Genomic DNA, 17,315 nt, shown 5'->3' with positions numbered 1-17,315 from the left:
AGCCCAGACATACCCAAAACATACAAAAAAAGATAAAAAGACCAAATCAGTTATTTAAAAGCACTTCTCGTGAGCTAAAGCTTTCTAGAAGGAAAGATGTAGGTAACTAATAGGAAAAAGTAAAAGAAAAAATAATCTGATTCTCACTGTTCATTACAGCGGTCCTAGTGCCCTGTATGCAATCCAAGTTGTAAAGTTGTACAGAAGAGATTACTTCCAGTTCCCTGCGCTGAGGATACTGCATGTCATGATCTGAGGAGCTTACACTGTTTAATCTAAGGCAACTAGTTCTAGTGCCAGAATTCAGAGCTTAAAACCCATAAGCTGTGGATTAAACCTCCAACTGTATTTCAGGTGACATCAATGCATGAGCACGTCAAAGAGCTCTGCAGATTTGCCATCTATATAGAACCAGTATAATTCAGGCCCCAAAGTAAGAGTTCTGAAGAATATGCACACACATTCATACAAGTTAATGTGCACAAGACAGAGAAAATACATGGCCTGAAAAGCCACCCTGGTCACTTCCAGAAGAAGAGATTCTCTAGAGGATGATTCAAAGCTCTAGTAGGACATTTACCTGTCCTGTCACATTGGTTTCACTTAGAAGCTTCCTTCAGGCTTTTTCATAAAAACTATTCCTGTCTTTTCTCCTTTCTTTATTTGTTCTGTAACTCTCCCGGAAAGGGTCATCTCACTGTAATGTTTACCAGCCTAGTTGGTAAAATACCAATAAAAGCCTTTGTCTATTGACCGCTTTTGTCTCCCTTCTCTCCATCTCTTTATAGCACTTTGGAACTATTTACTAGTATCCCAAAGTAAATTGGTCCTGCTGCTTGCTTGCCCACTCTCTCAGCTATCCATTCACACACTCTTTAATTCAGCTCTCATTATTCATTAGGCCACTTCCACATTCTTCTAACTGTTCTCACATTCTCTCTCTTCTTCTCACTTGCTGTTCTCTCACCCCTCTCATTTTTTTGCAGAACTCTGCTGCCTGTCTCAGTCTGTGGGCTCTGCAACTCTGGTTCTCCGAAATTATCAAACACTGTGTCATTGTATATCATCATGCACTCAGAATTACCTCAAAACATTTCACAGCTAATCATACCTGCAAACCCAAGTATGTTTTATACATTCAGTGCTCCTAATTCTGATTTCATTCTATCACAGTAAATTAAAGCAATGTTAAGGAATATACAAATGTAAAATTAGTGTAAGAAAGACGAAAAAGAACTCTCTAGTTCCTACCAATAACATCAGTATTGAAGGGCTAAAAAGGAAGCTGGATAAGTCAAAATCCAGAATGAAAGGCCCTGGAAAATTGGAAAATCATTGCTTTCTCTTAGCAGAAGTGTCATAAAGAAACACTCCCTGCAATCATGTTATTTAATTCCAGAGTCTGTAACAGAATGGGATATGTCTCTCTCAGTAGAAAAAAACATGAGAAAAACACATTAAAAATTTGTACAAAATCAAGTATAAATATAATCCACTCCATAGGGACCCCTCTCAAGGTTCACACACAAGCACCCTAACTAATGGAACTAACAGAAAGAAATAGCACTTACAACAAACAAATGTGAGAATCCGTAATAATAAAGGGGAAAAAAAAATGAACATGGACAGCTTCAGTTACTCGCAGAGGCCTTGCTCTGCTAGCAATCCACCAAGGCACAAAAAGGTGAGGCAGATTCTCCCTAAATATAAAGCTCAGATAAGAGCTCTTGGAACTGATCTGATGGACAAGGCATCCACAAGATCTAAAAGAACAGATGAAGCTTTAATTTGGACCTAAGGAATAAAGGAATGAAATGGCTCAATCTAACAGTTTTCAGCATAGAGATAGACACTGAAATCCAGTTACACCAAAAAAAATTAACCAGGAAAAAAATTATCACTAAAGAAATGCAAAGAAAAGATAGGTTTCTGTGTGTCATCCTCACATACAGTTGGAGGAAGAAAGATCTTGTGAAAGGACAGTGGGAAATGTAGCAGGAGTGCAAGGAAAGGACGGTCAAACAAAGTGGCACAAATGGGACTGAGGGGGGATGTTTCTTCATAGAACGAATAGAAAAAAAATGCCTCAATGCAAGGAAAACTGAGCAAGCAAAATCAAAGTCACAGACAGACTTGAAGACCTGACAGGATTTGCTCAAGGAGCCAACCATTATAAGGGAAGAAGAAATAGCCTGATTTTGCTTCCACAAATAGCTACCACATCTTGGAGAGCTTGAAATGCATTGAAGTGGAACCCAATGGAGGCCAATGAGAGAGGAAAAGAGGGCAACAGAGGTTATTTGAACCTAGGAATAGGAGGCTTAACTGAGAAACAGTCATGTTGAGGACAAGTTTTGGAGGTAATGGAATACAGATTTAAAGATCATGGAAGCAGTAAGGGGCAAATGAGTTCAAAGAGACCTTATTGACTCTGCCATGCATTCTTGACCTCTGAAGTACTAGCAATTTATGATGAAAGCAGTGACACTACCTTTGCCATAGCCTTGTTAATTAACTAATTATCTAAGGCCACAATCATAATGAGAGCTACACAAACAGTATTCAGAACACACTGCCATTTACTAGATCAAGTTACAGTCAAGGAAAACTTATTTTTTTGTGGTTTATTTTCTCCCTTTCAGAGTACTGCAGAATTATGATGATGTGTTAATGGGTTAAAAGTAACTTTGGCAAGTTGGTACAAGACTCAGCTTTCAGTGATAACCAGCAGTTTGAATGAGCCCATAATGATGCTTTACATTCAGTTCTGGGTGGCTGACTGCCTTTACCCTCTCCAGACCATTCATATGGTTTTGATCTTGTTGCCTTCTTCAGAGAACTACCAATATAGTTCCTGAGGAGGGGTAAGAAAGGGGTTAAGGGTATCATTTACATTTCTGGGGAGTAGTTTTCTGGACTTAATGTTTTGGAAGCATGCACTCGCCTAATGCAGTTCAACATCTGAACAATTGAAATGTCTGAGTTTTAAGTTAACTGTAACCATTCAGGAAGGAAAACAAAATAAAACAACCTAAGTATCAATGGATAGACGTGTTCAATGTGTGTGAGTGTTTGAAGAAGCAAACCTGAGTCTGGCTAATGAATGTATGGAAATACCAAAAATACTACAAATTGCATCAGTTACCATTAATTTTTGCTGTGAAAGTTATGTTTTGATTGCCCTATGCAATAACCAGAAACAGAAATTTTGCAAATACAGTGATGGAAATAGCTAGAGGCATGAACAGGCTTCTACAGATCAAAGCTGGAGTTACCCACACCCATTTCTCCAGCTGAGCCATTCCCTACCACATTGCCAGGAGTCACTTCTCCATGAGCACCCTACCACCTCCAATTTACCACACAGCAAAATAGCTACTCAGCCAACGCTGTCCTTGGGGATTTCTGAATGAAAGAGTCACAGCACCCAGATGGAAAAGCTTAAAAGCAAACAGGGTGCAAACACCTGCATGCTGAAAGAAATGTGAGGGGAAAAAAAAAACAACACACCATTCTGAGGGGTCAAGGGGAACTGCTAGAGAGTTTTTTGCACTTCACAAAACCACTGAAATGAGTTGAACTAAACACAGAAGCAAGGATCTAAATGCACCACCACATGGTGGGGGAGCTGTTTAGAAAAAAAATCTCCTTTATTTACATTCTGGTTGTCTTAGGCAGGATGGATTTTGTTTATTTAATACACTAAGTATCCTAGCTTATGTTGTAATAGATCTCTCTTGTTTGTTAAGCCTAAAGCCTTTGTTTTTCTTTGGGAAGAGAAGATTGTGAGAGAAGGTTCTGGTGTGTTTCTGCAAACTTGGGGTCCTCTCACTTCTCTTCACAACAGTAACAGATGCCTGCAAGCCCACACCACAAAGTCTATGTCATTTCATTTTTTGCAAATATTCTGTAATTTATGTCTCATAAATGCTTTTTTGTGACGTATTTCATGGCAGAGGCTAAAGGGAGGGGACAGTTTTCCAGAACTGTTTGAAAACAGGTCTCAGATTTCCATTGCTTCATATGACAGATGAAATAATGGAGATGAAAGAACGCTTTGGAAATTTTTACTTATGTGGACATGAAATGTAGTTAGCTTTTGGAAATACCTTAAAGCAGCAATTCTGTATATTAATTCATGTTCTCTCCTAGCTAAAAAAGATATTTTCTGAGAGCTACATTTTCTCTGGATAATAAGAATAATTCAGTCTCCTACAATTCTCAAAACAGCTTTTTAAAATATACATGTTATTTAATTCACATTAGGCTAAAACTGTGGGATTGTGATCTAAATTTGAACATGAAGTGGTACACATACAGTTCACTGCATCCAACAACTTTAATTTTCAGTGGTAGCTAACAAACTTTTTTTTTGTTCTTTGGGGGATGGTTGGTACTCTGTGAAAGTTAGACCTCTCTTAAAGGTGACAAAACATCTTGGCCAGACAAAATCCTCAGATTTCTACACTCTTCATCCAAGAACATTAATATTAAAATTCACATCTCACCTTATACAGGCCACTGCTTACATGGCTACCAGCATGGCAAATAAAAGAAGTAATTTAACAGTACACTTCTGAAAAGAAACAAAACTTTCATGAGTGTTTGCTCAAACCACTGGTAGAGACTTTTAATAAAACAGGAAAAACATCTTTCCAAGATGGGAACTCCTTCAGAAGAATCAGCAAAAACATTGTTTGAGGGGAATGAACAGTTTCTCGCTTTGCATCTTCACTCTTCTAATTGACTTCCAGAATAGTTCTGTTAAGCTGCTAAAAGGGTGCAAGTTACATACTTCTTTCATTTCTGAAAGACTGCACTATTTGTCTATACTGTACAGCCATCATTAGAAGCAAGCCTTTACAACTGGCTGCCTCTGCTGTAACATCACATCCTTGCCACACCAACTGAAAATATAAGCTAAAATTAAAGTAGCCAGACAACAATGTAGCACAATCACAATGTGGGTATAATACACCAGTTGGTCTGTAAGAATCCTTTTTGTCATTTATTCTGTTGTGAAATTTTTATTTTTGTGACTCAGCTTCCCTTTCAGGCCTGGGGACTGCAGGTCGGTCGTGCTGAACTTCCATCTGCCACAGCTCAAACCAAGGCTGTTGCATGTCAGAGTTCAGAATTAAACATGCAGAATGTAGTTAACAGTTACAATACATCTCTTACGATGAGAATGAAAACATAAATAAGGAAATTAAAAAGCTCACGTCTAAACTAAAAATTGCAGCCACCACCACAGAGACTGTACGAGGCAAAATGAGAACTACATTTCAGCAAAACTGCATGCAGTCCGAAGCTAGACGAGAAAAACCTTCTTTGCTCAGTGGGATATTAAATTTTATAGCTTTACCTCTTATTTTTAGATAGATCTTACAAAGTATAGCTTCTGGCTTCCTTAATTTCTCTTGTATGTAATATGTTTCAATTTTTTTTTCCAAAAAAGAGATGAACAGCCATAAATCAGTCCAAGATGTGGAGGTCTCAAAAAATGTAACAGTTAAAACTGTAACATTCATAAAAATTTTTATTATCCTTTCTAGACTTGTGGAATGGCTTGACATTCATGTTTCAAGTTGGCAGAATAACCAGCATAAATTTGGAAGCAAGAAAGCACACTAACACCATCTCATTTCAGGCTGTTTAAGCAAGCGGAAGAGCCTATGTATACTCCTTACATGCAGCAAGTGTTGTTAGTGCTATAAAGTGTGAGTTACATAAAGCAGCAAAAGAATCTCTTACTCTTTTCTTATACAGACCAATTACAAAAGACTGATGCATGCTGCTGACAGACACTTACTACACACCTACATGGAATCTGCTTGCAGCTTCCAAAGAGCACAGCCATAGCTGGGAACCTTGCTGAGTAGGTACATACTGATGAACCTCTGGAAGAGACAGCATTACGATTCTCATTATGAGTCGGCTGATCTTTCAGTTCTACCAATCAAAGAAATTAAAATGAGTCCAAGTACGGAAGCTGTAAGCTACATCCAAAGAGTCAAGCAAGGCAGAGAGAATGTACAGTTTTCTTAAGATGTAGCATTATAATTGATGGGTCTGTTTTTAGCCGTGAATGAAAATCTGAATCATTGTAATAAAACACAACATTTCACAGTTAAAGTTGTTCTCAGCAAACTGGTACTAAACCTCATTAGGAAACTTCACTGAGGATAAGCCAAACATTTGTTTCCTTGATGTCATCTTTTCCACTGGGCATGCACAACCATATGGATGGGTTCAATACCACAGCAAAGCAAGCCACTTGGCTAGGCATTCTATTATATAGTAAACTCAGACAGTAATGTCTCTATTTATTTCCATGAAAACTACTATAGATACAATGAACAAAATAATACTGTTTGATAGATCAAATTCTCTGCTACAAAACACTATTTTGCAACATAGCCTCCACCATGAGCTCTGAATTTTTCCCAGCAATAAAGAAGAGCCTGCATGTCACACTCATAACAATCTGCACCTGCGGAGATGACCCACTGTCACTGCTGAAATGCACCACCCACCGCCTCACTGCGTTCACATCCACTGTTTGGCCTCCAGAAACATTCAGCAAGCATCAATGAATGTCAACGGGTGTCATTTTTTCTGCATGGAGGAATTCAAAGGGACACCTCTTCTTTATTCGTTCTTCCATGTCAGACGCCATTTTATCAGACAGTCCCTCTGCTGCCATCTGTCACAGGGCAACAGAATGTAACAGAATATTGGTGGGAAGGTTCAAGCTCTGCTGCCATCCCACCAGCATCTGCCTCTGACGTTGTGGGCCAACATAATAAAATAGGAGGCATTACTTTCCAAGCACCCTCATAAAACAAGTTCCTGACATTAAAATGCATCTAGTTCTTAGCCCTGTTTAGGTAAGACAATTAAATTTTTATTCTCTATAAACTACAGATTTCTCTAATTTTAATCAAGTTCAGTAAGCTTAAATGAATGTTCTGCAGCTGCAGGAAAGATCAGTAAGTATTAATGGCTATTTTGTAGGAATCTCAAAAAATATTCTGCGTGAGGTCCTTTGAGAGTGCTGCACAGCAAAAGCTGAGAAAAAACCTCTAAGGAAAAGCCTATGAGGGGCTACGTTCAAACTCGCACATGATGTAAGGTGTTTTGGCTATTCCAGAAGACAGGGAGGGCAAAGATCAGCTCTAGCAAATGGAACTAGAATTAGCTGGATAAAAACCCAAATGCTACACACAAAACTCGGAGATACAACTGAAACAATTGCCAAGTACAATAATGCAGAAATTGTACATGATGCATACACAGTGCCATCAGCTATCCCTCCAAATCAAAAGATTTGGGTCTGGATTTGATTGCAGCTACAATTCATGAGCCAAGTCAAGCCTAGTGCTTTGATTCACATCTAATAATACAAACTTCAGTTATTTCCATGACATCCCAGCACAAAAGAACAGAATTATTGAGATTATCTGTTCTTTTAAAGTTACTCAATCCAGTACAGAATACTTCTTTGATTTAGAACTAGTGTGGATTCCTCTAAAATTAACATTTACTATCATAAAAATTAATTGTAAATGCATTTCTGACATAAATTGATTGCATTAAGGCTTCTAGGACACAAACTATGTTTGTACAAAAAAAAAAACATTCTATGTAAGGATGATAAAGAATCAGAAGAAATCAGATTATAGTTCCCACTCTTTGCTGCATTTGCAATTCATGCCAAATATGTTCACTGTCAAGCTATCGTTTTATATTAGAATTTAATTTCCCTGCTATTGATTCTCTCTCTGGCTTTTTTTTTTCTCATTCTTCAGCTGGCAGGATTAGGGAAGAGCAATAACAACAAACCGTAACAGAGAAAATGAGGACCCAAGTAAATTTTGCACATATTTATTCAACAATCATCAACTAGACTGACTTCTACAGCCTCACGCAAATTGTCATTAAAGCTACCAAGCATTTAAATAATGAATCACTGTTTAAAAAGAAGAGTAGAAAAGGCACCTTTGTTCACATAGAAGATGAAGATAAAATTAAATAAAGATACCTTACAACACGTCTGTGCAACATAGTAGTTGCCATGAAGATCACACTTAGCTTATGAAAGTAAAATTAGAAAAGGACAGAAATACAGCTCACAAATCAGATGTTATATTTGAGAAATGAATTAATTAAATGTGTCAGATAGGATAGATTGTTACATAAGTGCAGTGAATTAAAGCTAGATCCTGTGTTCATGAACAGGCCTTGTAAGCATAGATAGTCTCAAAAGTTAAGGGAAAGAACTATACTTGTAGCATTTTCATCAAGATTTTCAAACTCATTCTTTCACTAGCATTTATTCTTTGCATTTCTCAAAGCTGTTTTCTGCTGAGCAGTAGCATTACAAAAAGCAGCCCAGTGCTATGTGCTAGTCCTAAGCGCATAAGATCTTTCTGGCTAGCAGTGATGGGACACCCTCTCCTGGAGAAACAGACACACTTTCCCTGCTCCTTCAGAACGGGAAACTGGTGATATTCCTGGGATCTGGAGCCAGACAGCTGCAACAAATCTTACTACAATGAAAATAACTTGGCATTTTTCCCCTTGCTACACACCATTCTTCCCAACATCCAGAAAAGACAAAGTTAGAAACCCTGGTCTTCAGAAAAACAGTCAATCACATTAAAAAAAAAAAAAATTAACTTTAGGCTATATTGGAATCGCAGTAGAAAAAAATAATATCTAGGTGAGATCAATCAAGAAATGAATTGACTCAAATTCAGATCTTTCACAAGAGGGATCGCATTGGTTGACCAAGTCCCTGCATTTCAAACTATGTCACTTTGAACCTTATAGCATCACCTTTCAGCTGGCTAGCTCCTACAGCTAATAATCAAAGTAGCTCAGACTGAAAAACGGGGTTTACTTTGTTTGGCTAGAAGCCTGAGTCCTAGACATTTCCTCTTCTCATTTCTTTAAGATTACATAGGTACACGTCTTTATGAATGATGATAATACTCATTTATACATTTATATGCCTTAGAATGTTGTATGCAAAATTTATGAAAGTTAAAGTTGCAAAATTTCTTAAGGGGATGGATGCTAGAGGCAACCTGAAAATAATAATTAACATGCCACTGCCTTGTGGGTGAATCACCTTTTCAAAGACACATAGAGCAGGGGTTTGTGGTGCCAGTAAGCAGGACTATGTGCCAGAATGTAAGTGTCTCACTGATTGCAGCATTCAAAAATATAAGAAATATACAGCACTGGGCTCCCAGATGAGCAGACTGGCCTCAGATGGGGCAGCTTTCCATTGGCAACAATATCTTACAGTGCAGTGGAGCAAACATGTAAGGAATTCACCGTACAGCCTGAGATGGCCAGCTGATATGCTGGAAGCAGACAGTGGCACAGGATGCCTCTCAGTGAAGTCTCTGATGTGGACACTGCTGATTTGCATCTTAATTAGATGCTACCATGAAAAAAAAAAAAAAAAAAAAAAAGAAGGGGAGAAGAAAGAAAAGTCACAGCTCAGTGCGGTCATTGATGTGAATTTCATTTGAAATTGGCAGCACAGTCCCCCAATTTGGACAGCTTCTAACCAGTCTTTCAATGCTGTGGCATGTTTTTGATAAAATACAAATGATCCAACTCCAAATACTTCCATTGGCAGCCCAATTTAGGAACAGCAGAGGCACAAATCAGAAGCAACCTGCTCAGGCTACTTTTGATCAAAGAGAGATGATTCCTCTTGGCTTAAGCAGTGTTCAGTCTCTGTTTAGCTCAAGGCAGGATTGAATAGCAAGAGCATGGCACTGCAGCTCCCAGACAGTTCTTGAAGCCTGTACGAAGTCTGTAGAGAAAATTTCTAACTTGTATGAAGTGCAAAGGTTCTCCCTGTCCAAGGCAAACCAGAAAATATTCCCTCCCTCAAGTTACTTGAATAGTAAATAGCCACATGCAGGCTGAACCTGTCATTCCGCACTGCAAAGCATCTTGCAGCATCAATAGACCTACTTAAGCCATTTACTCTCCACCACCACTGCACACACAGTGTTTCTTACAGAGGGTTAATAGGAAGAAGATAAACTTTTAATGAAAATATAGCATGCATTAAAGGTCTGACTAAATTCAGCAGCTGCCTTCCAGTCACTTCAAACAGCTCTACATTCAATTATAGTTTGGGGTTTATAAAAAAAATTCTCAGCATTTCCTTGTACAAGTGCTAAGCTAAGAATATGTGGTTTGGCCTATGAACAGTAAGAATGGAGCTTAACAGTCTGATATTGCTGGTGCCAGAAGCACAGAGGCAAAAAGCAAGCTAAATACAACCACCTCAAAGATGATCCTGTACTGTAGAGCTGACAGCTTCAGATGGGCGCTACGGCAGTAAGACCTTCATTCTGTGACTGTCCACTTAAAGCATTTTGACTGCCTAATTTTGGTGACAGGCTCATTCTCACACATTATATACACTGACATTATGTCTGTAGAACTATGCTCACTTGGTGGCCTCATGACTGAAAACACAGATACTTTAAAAAGTAATACAATGAGTAGAGTACCCAAATTATCATTCTGATTGTCACGTGAGCTGAATTAATAGAGAAGAATCAACAGAATAAACCACTATCAGTCTAGAAAAATGGCAAAATTTTTAAGTTAGGCACAGAAGTTACTGTAATGTTATCTGTTCAGTATAAAGCCAAAAACCAGGCTAGAGATATCAGAAACCCTGTACACTACTGTAGTGTTCAATTTGTAAATCATTATCCACAAAATAGTGAAAACTTATTTTAAAAGAAAATAATCCAATGTAAACTGAATTCAGAAATTGCTCCTAAATAAGTAGAAATGAGATTTACAGTTCACTCAATATGTGGTTGAATTATTGTTGATCTTTGTAAGAGTAGTTGACCTAAATTCCAGTTCCAGGACACTGTGTATGCATACAGCATTTATGTTCTAAGCTTTACCAAAACATACAAGTGACCACAAGAATTTAGCCTCCTCTAGAAACCAATCAGGCTGATAAAAAGTCGCCTTTCAAGTAGGACCTCATTTCTGTTGATTATTTCTGCTGATTATTTTATGCTGAAGAATCCTGAAGAGGCTTTGAAAAATGTAACAAACCACTGTGTAAAACTGGATTCCTCATTTTATCATTTAACTCTCAGATGAACTCTAGCACCTGTTTGACTCTGAGCAGCATAACTGCGTGGCAGCTTGTAGCCCAAAGCAGGACAGCTTTTATACTGAAACTGCAAGTGAACCTCAGAGCCAATGTAATTACAGAGCCTGGAATTTCAACAGAACACCAGGGTGAAAATTCCTTTCACTACCTCTTGTAAACATCTGTAGAACGTGAATTAATAAAGAGCTTTCCCTTTAGTCACTCTTACCTTGAGTTGACATTTCTTCACTTATCTGGCAATGTCTGTGATCAGTAAGATCACAGAGGAATTCCACTCCTAGTTTGAGCTCCCCAACAGACACAGCACCTTGGAATGTGTTCAGAGTTTTAATGGACGTGCAGGTGAGCCTTTTCAGAGCTCAGATCACAGCAGAGAAGGGGCCATGCTCCTTCACCTACATTGTTAGCTTCCATCATGCGGATAGCATGTAGCACTTTCTAATGCAAATAGCATGCTAGTGCTTCCATGAATCTTTCTGGAAGCTGCTTCTTCACTTGACACCAGCAAAGGACAGTCAGTCTTGTGTCAAAAAGTCACTTGGAACTCACCCACCTGCTCTTCCCACAGCCACCCTTCAGAGAAGGACAGGCATCTGACACCATGGGCACAAATCATGAAGTGCTCAGCTGTGCTACCCTTAGGGAAAAATATCTACTGATGGAGATCAAGAAACAAGTAGCTGTAGAATATAAGAAGCCTGGTATCTGTGTGTTTTTATCCCGCTTCTGAGCAGCTGCAGTGTCCTCAGGGCACATTCTAACTTTCCCTACAGATGAGGTGATTGGAGGTTCGCTTTCTTCCACTTGGTCACATATTTTTAGAAAATTTGTAGAAACTTAGAGACTTTATCTTCCTGACAAACGTTGTTGAAATAAGTCCAGGTTCCAAAGCTACCAAAGGCAGACAGACCGCTCCCCAAACCATTGCAGAGTGTGATTCCAAAAACCTCACTGACATGTTAAAATATTACCAACAGACTAGACTCAGCCAAGAACCAGATCAAAGTACCAAAACATCGTATTTTTTCTTCCACACATCCAATAAACAGGCAGTGTGCGGAGCTGGCCTGCCAGGGTAACAGCAGCATATTGGCAATGCATTAGACTGAGGAAAACTCTTCAATAGCAAAGAGAGCTGTTAAAGTGTTTGATAAAAGGCACCTGACTCTCTTCTACTGGCAAAAGTCATTCCCTGTTCCTTACATCTCAAGAAGGCAAAGAGCAGTATCTTTGTCTAGCTTTGTGCAGATAAACAACACACTTCCCAGTGATTTTGATGGCAACAGAACTAATGAAAGCTCAAACAGTTTGAAATTTCAGATCAATATTTAACAGGGCAGGCTCGTCTCTTGTAGGCAAGTGTTTTCATTACAAAACTACTTTTCCTACAGGCAACACTGGGAAAAAATGCATCAAGAAATCTTGAGAATTCACGTTTAGGAGGGCTTGACCAAAGAGAACAATGCCATTCAAACATGAATCTACTTTAACAGATTTGAGAACCAGATGTACCATTGTATTCCACTGTGTAAGAATCCCTTACAAAAAGCTGTATTTATACGCAGACACACATAAATGTGCACAAAATCACAGGTAGCCTTTGGATTCTGGGAAAGCCACATTTGCAATCAATTTAAATAAGAAGTTTAAAAACATAAATACCAGTGTCTGAAAATGGTAGATCAGATATGTAATAAGCCCTACTGAATTGTGTGCCTGGAAAAGAAGGCCCTATACATAGGCAAGCATATTGATGTTGCCTGAGCTGTCACTGATTTAACAGAAAAATATTCCAACTTCTTTAGAAAGAGAGAAAATGGTGGGGAAGAAAGTAATGAAAGGTAGCAGGTTGAGACAGTATAGATTTTTTCCCTGAGGAGGTTTTTGGCAGAAACCCAGGAAAGAAATCTACATTTGCACACTCCTGTGGGAATGGAGAAAACCCCAGCCCTGCCAAATTCTGTGGCTTCATTTTGATGGATGAGAAGTCATTGTATAGCCAGCTGTACATGACTTGAAGACTTTGAAGAAGCATACAATTTCCGAATTCCCAAGTAGTTTGTCAGGAAAATACCATCAATATATGCCAGCACTATTTTATGCAATGCATATTAGTAGGATACTTTCATAGAATTGAGGAAAAATAAAAGGATGCAGTAAAAGGGATGAAAGTGATTCAAATCACCTGTTTATCTCCTAGTTGTAAAACAAGATAACTGACGCTATCAGAGAGATTTGTCCATCCCCTGTTCCTAAAGACACGGAAGGCTGTGATCCCAGAGTCCCCATCCCACCAGCCCATTCCACCATATTGCATTCTCCTGCAATTTTCTCTTAAATATCCATCCTCAGTCTTTTTTTTTTTTCCCCTACAATCACATCTAGGCCTAACCATGAATATGAGATTATCTCCTTTCTTCTCAGAGTAACCATTTTTTTTGCATTTAACTAAATCCTACTCCCCTGTCAGTTTTCTGTTCAGGAGTCTATTTCGCTCCAGATTGCTCAACCACATTTTTGAGCATTCCCATTGCTCGAGGCTGCATGCCCAACAGAACATGCCACTTGAGGCAATACCTCATCAATGCTGAGAAAAGTGAAAGGTTTGCTCCATGTATTTTATAGGCCATACTAATTCTTCAGTGTGCATCTTTTTCTCCCTCCTGCAGCCCACAGACAGTAACACCACTGGGCTGCAGTTCTCTTTCTCTTTGCTCTTTTTTTCCTCCTTTGCTCTTTTCCACCTCTCCCAGGAGTTACCCAATCATCCTAACCCAACAGTTTGGAAAGCCAGCATCAGAAGCTACCTGTGCTATCACACCTTAAAAAGGAAAGCTCTTTGGCCAGAAAATCTCAAGAGGAAAGACAGAAGAGAGTTTCTAGAGTTCGCCATATTTACCAAATTCACCAAAAAAACAATGACCTACATTGTTTATTTAAAACAGTAACTTGGGGTCACATTCTGTTTCACCTACTTTATTTCATCAGTTTGAAAACATTTCCCTTGGCATGGGAAGTGGAATAATCACATAGAAATACGTTTATTCATTGGCTGCCTATTTAATCCTGAGTAGTATTACTGGGGACTGTTTGTTAGTTAGTGTCATTCACACAGCACTGTGAGTTATCCTTAGAGTCACTTTTAATAAATACAGATAGGAGAGAAATCTTCAAAGATTACATCAGTTACTTTGATTTTCTCTTTTAACACCATTTCATATTGATAAAACGATGTTTAAAATTGCTCAAGAGCTTTAAGAGTGAAGAGAAATTTTCGCTGTTTCCATGGAAAATTGAAAGCATAAGAGAATGAGGGTAAAATTATGTCCATGTCTTATCCTAAGTATATTCATTATTTAAAAGCAAAGAGGACTGAGAAAACATGACCTGGATTCTGCACCATTGAAACAGAATGTAACTTTGAAAAGAAATTAAAGAAACACTACTTCTCCCATTCCAGAGCAGTATGGAAATTACTCTTATTACATTTAGAGCTGCAAGTATTTACAATGAACCAGTTATTCATAAAGCCCATTTTTTCATCCACAAATTAACCACACACGGACTTCATTTTTAAATTTTTAAGTGCAACATCCAGAAGTACTGAAATGGATTTCATGACACATTTCAGTTTTGAGCTTTCATGCAAACTGTTCCTCACACCTGCTGTTTCCAGCTCTCAACATTTGACATTTTGTAGCTGTCCCATCTCATTCACAGGCTATCGGTAATATTTTTGTTCCCTGAGCAGACAGTTTTCAAAGCCCTCCATACAGCTACCAAAATACCTTCATGATTGCCAAAGCCAGATGAAATATATATCTTTATTTATGACAAAATATACATTTGTACAATAGCTGATGACTTTCTGTCACAGTGTGCAGGTACTGCTTTAGTCTCTCTAAAAATACAGAAGAAAAACTCCTCTATTCTGTGAGTCCCCATCTGGGGCCTCCAGGACAAGGAAGATGTAGGGCTGCTGGAGCAGGTGCAGAGAAGGGCCATAGAATTGCTCAGGTTGGAAAAGACCTTCAAGATCATCAAGTCCAACCGCAACCTAACCACACTACCCTAATTCTAACTACCCACCTCTAAATCATGGAGCACCACATCCAAATGGTTTTTAAACACATTCAGGGATGATGACTCAACCACCTCCCTGGGGAGCCTGTTCCAGTGCTTAACAACCCTTTCTGTAAAGAACTTTTTCCTGATATCCAAACTAAACCTCCCCTGGCACAGCTTGAGGCCATTTCCCCTTGTCCTGTCACCTGTCACCACTGAGAAGAGACCAACCCCGCTCTCACTGCAATCACCTTTCAGGTATTTGAAGAGAGCAATGAGGTCTCCCCTCAGCCTCCTCTTTCCCAGACTAAATAGCCCCAGCTCCTTTAGTTTCTCCTCATAGGGCATATTCTCCAAGCCCTTCACAAGCCTTGTTGCCCTTCTTTGGACCTGCTCCAGCACCTCAGTGTCCTTTCTGTACTGAGGCACTCAAAACTGAACACGGTGCTCACCATGCCGAGTACAGGGGCAGGATGACTTCCCTAGTCCTGCTCACCCCACCATTCCTGACACAAGCCAGGATGCCATTGGCCTTCTTGGCCACCTGGGCACACTGCTGGCTCATGTTCAGCTGACTGTCCATCAGCCCACCAAGGTCCCTTTCCATCAGGCAGCTTTCCAGCCACTCCTCCCCAAGCCTGTAGGGTTGCCTGGGGTTGTTGTGACCAAAGTGCAGGACCCAACACCTGACCCTGTTGAAACTCATACAGTTTACCTTGGCTCATCATTCCAGACTATCCAGGTCCCTCTGTAGTGCCTTTCTACGCTCTGTCAGATCAACACTCCCTCCCAACTTGGTGTCGTCTGCAAACTTACTGAGGTTGCACTCAATCCACTCATCAAGATCATTAATAAAGATGTTGAATAGAAGTGGCCACTCATGACTGGCTGCCAACTGGATTTAACTCCATTGACCACAACTATCTGGGCCCAGCCACCCAACCAGTGTTTCAACCAGCAGAGCATATGCCCATCCAAACCATGGGCAGCCAGCTTCTCCACAAGGATGTTGTGGGAGATAGTGTCAAAGGCCTTACTGAAGTCCAGGTAGACCACATCAACAGTCTTACCTTCATCCACTAAGCAGGTCACCTTGTCATAGAACGAAATCAGGTTTGTCAAACAGGATCATAAACCCATGCTGACTGGGCCCGATCCCCTGGTTGACCTTTAATTGATCCATGATGGCTCCCGAGATCATCCGTTCCATAACCTTCCCTGGCACCGAGGTGAGAATGACAGGTCTATAGCTACCAGGATTGTCTTTCTGGCCTTTCTTGAAGATGGGAATCACATTTGCTAGTCTCCAGTCCACCGGGACATTCCCTGTTAGCCAGGACTGTCAAAAGATGATGGAGAGTGGCTTGGGAACCACATCTGCCAACTCCCTCAGCACTCTAGGGTACAATCCATCTGGCCTCATGGACTTGTGAGTGTCCAGCTTTCAGAGCAGGTCCAAAACCATCTCAGCATGGCCTATTCTGTTTCCCATCCCCATCTTCCAGCTCAAGGGACTGCGTGCCCAGGGCGCAACTAGTTTTACTATTAAAGATTGAGGCAAATAAGACATTAAGTAAATCAGCTTTATCCTGATCCTTGGTCACCGTGTTGCCCTCAGTGTCCAACAAGGGATGGAGATTCTCCCTAGCCCTCCTTTTACTGCTAATGTATTTATAGAAATATTTATTGTTGTTCTTCACCTTAGTGGCCAAGTTCAGTTCTAGCTGGGCTTTGGCTTTTCTAATTTTCTCCCTGCACAGCTTCACTACATACTTGTAATCCTCATAAGTTGCTAACCCCCTCTTCCAAAGACCATAAACTTTCCTTTTGTTCCTGACTTCCAGCTTAAGGTCTCTGTTCAGCCAGACCAGTCTCCTAGCCCAACGGCTCGTATTCCATGACTTGGGGATGGTCAGCTCCTGAACCTTTAAGTTAACTTCCTTAAAGTATTCCCAGCCTTCCTGGGCTCCCGTGCCCTCCAGAACTGCCTCCCAAGGGACTCTCTCAACCATGGTGCGAAAGAGGGCAAAGTCTGTCCTCTGGAAGTTCAAGGCGTCAGTTCTGCTGACTCCCC

The sequence above is a fragment of the Numida meleagris genome, chromosome 4 (assembly GCF_002078875.1).
Source record: "Numida meleagris isolate 19003 breed g44 Domestic line chromosome 4, NumMel1.0, whole genome shotgun sequence".
Taxonomy (NCBI): Eukaryota; Metazoa; Chordata; class Aves; order Galliformes; family Numididae; genus Numida; species Numida meleagris.
This window is presented reverse-complemented; position numbering follows the sequence as displayed.